This window comes from Gekko japonicus, unplaced genomic scaffold (genome assembly GCF_001447785.1).
Source record: "Gekko japonicus isolate JY-2015 unplaced genomic scaffold, Gekko_japonicus_V1.1 scaffold2271, whole genome shotgun sequence".
Classification (NCBI taxonomy): domain Eukaryota; kingdom Metazoa; phylum Chordata; class Lepidosauria; order Squamata; family Gekkonidae; genus Gekko; species Gekko japonicus.
The window spans coordinates 126,329-132,486 of NW_015160291.1; positions in this window are offsets into that span (position 1 = coordinate 126,329).

A 6,158-nucleotide genomic window follows, 5' to 3' on the forward strand; every position below is an offset into this window, starting at 1 on the left:
CACAGTTCTTTAGCCTCTGGCTCACACATTTTTGTCTTAGCTCAGGAAGGATGGCTCCAGAGCAAACCAGTTTATGCAGTAGCCAAATCGCTTGCTCACAAGTTTAATGCCAGGAGCTCACAAGGTAAAATTTTTGCTCACAAGACTCCATGGCTTAGAGGGAGCATTGGTTAGAACTCAAGGACATCAAACAAAGTAGATGACTACCAGACAGTACATCATCCGGCATCATCCATTGATGGAATTCAGTGCTGCGGGATGTGGGGAAGGCCACGGCATCGTTAAAACGGGACCACACACATTCATGGAGCAACACATTTTTATTCTAGGTACAAGTAGAGTTTCCAGGTCCCCCCTGGCCACCGGTGGGGGATGGGGCGGTACGGTTGCCAGATTCAGGTTAGGAAACTCCTGGAGATTTGAGGATGGAGCTTGGGGGAGAACAGGGACCCCAGTGGAGTACAATGCCACAGAGTCCACCCTCCAAAGCAGGGGTAGGCCAAACTTGCTTGACGTTAAGAGCCACAGAGAATAAACATCAGATATTTGAGAGCCGCAAGACATGAACTGACATGTTGTTGTTGTTGAGTCTGACTCTTCGCGACCCCATGAACCAGTTCCCGCCAGGCCCTCCTGTCCTCCGCCGTCTTCTGAAGTTGGCTCAACTTCATGTTCGTTGCATCTATGACACTGTCTAACCATCTCATCCTTTGCCGCCCCCGTCTTCTTTGACCTTCAATCTTTCCCAGCATCAGGGTCTTCTCCAGTGAGTGCTCCCTTCTCATTGGGTGGCCAAAGTATTTGAGCTTCAGTTTCATTATCTGGCCTTCCAGGGAACAGTCAGGGTTGATTTCTTTGAGGATTGACTGATTTGATCTCCTTGCAGTCCAAGGGACTCTCAAGAGTCTTCTCCAGCACCATAGTTCAAAAGAATCTATTCTTCGGCACTTGGCCTTCCTTATAGTCCAACACGACACGTTTTTAATTGGAAAATATGCAGAGTTGCTTTTTATTAACATTATAAATGAGACTGCCAAGAATAAAAACAAAAGGGGTGAAAACAGCTATTGATAATGACCATTTATTTGTCCAACGATATTTGTAGGCTCTGCTCCCCCAGCCCCTTCAGGCCTACCCAGGGAGGGGGACACTGGCTGGGGAAAGGAGGACTGACCAGGGAGGCGCGTGCCCTCCCCTTCGCTTCCCCAGCCGCCCTGCCGGGAGCCGCAGACTATGTGTGAAAGGGCCGCGTGTGGCTCCCGAGCTGCCGTGTGGCCACCCCCTGCTCCAAAGCATCCCTTTTCTCCGGGGGAAGGGATCTCTGCACTCTGAAGCCGAGCTCTCGCAATCTTGTTGCCACTTGTACTGGTGTCTCATTAGTTTATTTCCACCTTGGCGGATATACCAACGTTAAGTCGCAATTTGATCACTAGCCTAATAGTGGCTGCTAAAACAGCGATAGCCTCTAAATGGAAATCTGACAAAGCTCCAACACGTACCAACTGGCTAAATAAAGTTTGGGATCACCTTATATTAGAAAAAAAATCACTGATTGTTTAATTCAATCAGATATCAGTCCAAAAACATCCATTTTTACGAAGAAATGGACCCCATTCATGGAATATATCTCAGCTTCGGGTTCTCAGCCTCAAAACTCTTTATACTTAAAATTACTAGACTACTAAACTTTACCTTTTTAACTATAATGCAATGATTAGTTGTGAAACTGAGTTAATATAAATTAAGGGGACACAGGTTAGAACTTATTCACTTCAGCTCATTTTTATATTGATATAAACACAACGCTACAGGCACTACTTTGAGCTTGTTGAAAACAAAGTAAAACTACTAGTATCGTATTGGTTTGCAAACTTTGTATGCTGTTTATGCTGTTCTGCAAGTTGAATATTTCTGAATGTTATTTTTGGGAAAAAACTAATAAAAATAATTATTATTTTAAAAAAGACGAGCTTTAATTCCGGGTGATCCCCAGGTCCCACCTGGAGGTTGGCATCCCTAGGCACTGGCTCTCTGAAGAAGTGGGCATGCACATGAATGCTGGTATACCCAGAATAAAACTCTGTTGGACTTAAAAAATGCCACTGGACTCAAACTTTGTTCTGGCTTGTATTTTTTTTTAAATATAAATCTGCCCTCAAAGGGTAGAATTTTATTCGTTTTTTCATAACAGACAAACTGAACATACACACATATAACCAGGGCTTTTTTGGTAGAAAAAGCCCAGCAGGAACTCATAAGCGTAATAGGCCACACCCAACAGCAGAAACTCGTTAGCCTATTAGGCCACACCCCTGACATCACAGCTTATTTGCATATTAGGCCACACCCCATGTTGCCACACCCACCTTTTGCTTCTTATTCTGTTTACTTTGTTGTCAAAACCCTGGGCTTTTTTTGTAACAAGAACTTATTTGCATTAGGCCACACACCCCTAATGTAGCCAATCCTAATGAGTTTCTGCTGTTAGGTGCGGCCTGTTATGCTAATGAATTCCTGCTGGGCGTGGCCAATTCCTGCTGGGCGTGGCCAACTCAGGACCCAGCCCGAACTCCGTTCCTGTGCGTTCCTGCCCAAAAATAGCCCTGCATATAACACAAACGGGGGTATCAAATGCTTGTTTCCAATGATTGCCTCTTAGATATTCTGTATCTAATATAATATCACGTAACATTATTTTCTATGAGCTCACATTTTTGTGTCTTACAACCAACATCTGTGCCTGCTATCTCAATGTTCTAACCTCTACTTTGCTCTGGGGATTACATTTTCAGGTTACAATCGTTTGTACTATTATACCAATTATAAAAGCACCTCCATGTGTTCTGAAATGTGTAGTTTGTGGATCCTCTTATCAACAAAGTAAATTTATCACTTTCCGCTGTTTCCAACAGTTTTTGTATATATTCCTGGTTTTTTGGTACATCTTGTGCCTTCCAGTATTTGGCATATAGCATTCTTGCCGCCATAGTAAAGTAGATAATTATCTGTTGCTTTTTTCAAAGTCTTTAGGTCGTATACTCAGAAACATTACTTCAGGCATAAATGGAATTGTACATCCCACTATCTTCTGCATTATTACATGAATCCATCTCCAGTATCTCTTGGTTACATCACAATGCCATCATGATAAAAGGATCCTGTACTAGATAAACTAGATAAACAGCGTTCCGTGCGCCTTGGCGTTTAGTCATGCCGGCCACATGACCTCGGAAACGTCTTCGGACAGCGCTGACTCTTTGGCTTTGAAACGGAGATGAGCACCGCAACCCTAGAGTTGGACTGACTGGCTTTCGAGCAAGGGAACCTTTACCTTTACTAGATAAACACTTCCAACATTTGTTAGAACACTTACCATTCCCTTTAGCTCTTCTATCAGGTGTTATATACCATCTGTAAAACATCTTATACATATACTTTGTTCTGACTTTGATGGCTAAGTGCTCCCTCTAAGCTGTGGAGTCTTGTGAGCAGAAATTCTGCTTTGTGAGCTCCTGGCATCAAAGTGAGCGATTTGGCTATGGCATAAATTAGCTCGCTCTGGGGCCATCCTTCCTGAGCTAAAACAAAAATGTGTGAGCTGGAGAACAAAGAAATGTGCGCTAGCTCACACTCACTCAGCCTGGAGGGAATATCCGCGTTCCGGAGCAGTCTACCGATTGATCTACAGAAGGCGGTTCCACTTCCCATCTTCTCCTGCAAGAGGGCCTTGCGGAGGCCGCTGGCGAAAGCGGGGGGGGGGGGCTGGAATAAGCCCCTCCCCTCCCATTAGCTCCGCCCACGACAGACTCCACCCCAAATCCCCAGGAATTTCCCCACCCAGAGTTGGCAGCACCTGGATCTTTAGGCCACATCTGCATTCTGGTGACCCTGCATCACTCTAGCAGCAGAACCAGGAGTTGGAGAGGAGGAGGGGAAAGGCGTCAGGTATCTTTGCAAAAGCATCAGAAGTGTTGGCATCCGGTCCTCCAATGGGGAAATCAAGGGCGCCCCGCTTCCTAGAGAGGAAGGGGATTGGGGAGAGAAGAGTTGGGGGGGGGGGGGGTTGAGGGGGGGGGGGGGGGGGGCTTTCCTGCAGGGCGGCCTCCCAATTGGCGACACGCCGCAAAACCAGCTTTCCGGGCGTCGTTTAGGAGGGCGAAGAGCGAGGGAAGCTGGAGTTTCTGAATTTCCATTCCTATTGCCGGAGTCCCCCTGGTAACATTGCACGGACTGGCTTTCTTTCTCTTTAAAAAAAACATTGTTAGAGTGGCGAGCATGGCAAGGGGGCAGGGAATGCAGTTTTCTAATGGGGACCGCCGCAGGTGTTGAAAAGGACGGAGACCGACCCACCCCCAAAGCCTGTGCGGTTCTCTTTCCTGCAGGAAGGGCTGCCTGCCTGGCCTTCCCACCAGTGTTCCCTCTAAGCTGAGCTAGTGTGAGCTAGCTCACAGTTTTTTAGCCTCTGGCTCACAGATTTTTGTCTTAGCTCAGGAAGGAGGGCTCCAGAGCAAACTAATCCATGCAGCAGCCAAATCGCTCGCTCACAACTTTAATGCCAGGAGCTCACCAAGTAGAATTTTTGTTCACAGGACACCACAGCTTAGAGGGAGCCTTGCTTCCCACTCCCCCGTTTTGGAAGCCCCCTCTCTGGGGTTGCCCGGGCAGGATCCAACCCACACCTGCAGATGCTACGGGGGAGGGAGGGTTGCCAACCCCGGGTTGGTTAATACCTGGAGACCTGTGGGTGGAAAGCTGAAGGAGAGGCAGGGGTTGGGGAGGGGGCGGGACCTCGGCAGGGCATGGCGCCAGAGATCCTCCTCCAAAGGAGCTGTGGAGAGGAGTTGTAATTCAAGGGAATCACCAGGCGCCACCTGGAAGATGGCAACCCTTGCAGGCAATGCTCCCTCTAAGCTGTGGAGTCTTGTGAGCAAACATTCAACTTTGTGAGCGACCGGCATTCAAGTTGTGAGCGAACGATTTGGCTGCTGCAGACATTAGTTTGCTCTGGAGCCCGTCCTTCCTGAGCTAAGACAAAAATGGGTGAGCCGGAGGCCAAAAAACTGTGAACTAGCTCACACCAACTCAGCTTAGAGGGAACACTGCTCACAGGGGCTGCCATAGAAGAAGAAGAAGTTGGATTTATACACCAAACTGGCTCTCAGAATCAGGATAGTCACAGCAGAATTGGCCGGGGAGAAATGGGTTTCGGCAGGGCTGTTTTGGGGCAGAAATGCACAGGAACGGAGTTCTGGCTGGCTCCTGAGATGGCCACGCCCAGCAGGAACTCATTAGCATAATAGGCCACACCCAACAGCAGACACTCATTAGGATTGGCTACATTAGGGGTGTGTGGCCTAACATGCAAAGAAGTTCCTGCTACAAAAAAAGCCCAGGGTTTTGACAACAAAGCAAACAGAATAAGAAGCAAAAGGTGGGTGTGGTTGGATGACCACACATCTGGTAACATGTGGGGTGTGGCCTAGTATGCTAATGTGATGTGCTGTCGGGGTGTGGCCTAATAGGCTAATGTGTTTCTGCTGTTGGGTGTGGCCTAATATGCTAATGAGTTCCTGCTGGGCTTTTTCTACAAAAACAGCCCTGGGTTTAGGACTGACCTTCCTGTCTCTTCCCCCACCTTCCCTTTCTCCCTCAAGATGGGTAGCCGTGTGAGTCTGTCTGTAGCAGTAGAGAAGAGCAGGGGTCCAGGAGCACCTTCAAGACTAACAAAATCTGTGGCAGGGGACGAGCTTTCCTGAGTCACTGCTCACTTCTTCAGATGCCACAAGGCTGATGGATTTCCATTCTGTAGGGCTAAATGTGGTACCTCCCATGGAGATAGAGCACGGCGGGTTGCCATGTTAGTCTGTCTGTAGCGGTGGAAAAGAGTAAAGGGCCAGAAGCAGTTCAGGGCCAAGAACCTGCCCCATTGTTGGGCCGCTAAAGGAACTGGTGGGCCACTGTGTGAGACCGGACACTGGATTAGATGGACCGCTGATGTGATACAAGCAGGGCGCTTCTGATTATCTTAGCAGCTCCCGCAAACAGCAGGATTAGAAAACTGATGGACTTCCATTGTTCCCGCCAGTGCTTTTAAAATGGCACACTGTTCCATGCTCCACTGACCTTCTCAGGATTTCCAAACACCAAAGGAATGGATT